The sequence below is a fragment of the Asparagus officinalis genome, chromosome 3 (assembly GCF_001876935.1).
Source record: "Asparagus officinalis chromosome 3, Aspof.V1, whole genome shotgun sequence".
Classification (NCBI taxonomy): domain Eukaryota; kingdom Viridiplantae; phylum Streptophyta; class Magnoliopsida; order Asparagales; family Asparagaceae; genus Asparagus; species Asparagus officinalis.
In genome coordinates this window covers 66,364,243-66,364,889 of record NC_033796.1, presented here as the reverse complement: position 1 = coordinate 66,364,889, position 647 = coordinate 66,364,243, and positions in this window count along the sequence as shown.

Here is a 647-nt window from a genome sequence, read left to right as displayed (position 1 = left end):
AACACTTCAGCTTATTGCCTTTATTATCTTCAATATTAATGTGATAATTGCCCTCATATGGGCCATGATTTTATTTATTGTTTTAACAATTTGATATATAATTTTAATTTTCAAAGCTTCTCTACGTTAAATATGTATTTATCTGTGAGTTTTAATATTTTTTAGATCGTCTCGGTTATTTTCTCAATCATCATCCAAAGGACGTCGCCGACCACTGCATATTCATAGGTAAGAATTCTTGACCAATTTAATTTTTAATATATGCATCAAATTTATTACTAATTTCATGTTTCTAATTTTTAAATTATTATTTTCTAATTTTTGAATTATTTTCTCTATATCACCAAAGATATTTCTTCCTATTATTTCCTTTTAATTTTCAAAAAAAATTAAAATAACTTATATCCATTTTTAAAATTTAATATAATTTGTAGAAATATCAAGACATTTGAATTTTTTTATAATATAATCACAATGAAATTTTCAATTTAGATCGTCATCCTATTTTTCAAATTATATTGAAATTATTACTAATTTTGTAATTAATTGATAACAAAGATTTTTAAAAATATTAATTCGAATATTGTTTGGAAATTCATCTCAGAATATGCACATACTCTATTTTGTTAATTTAATTGTGTTTTTTC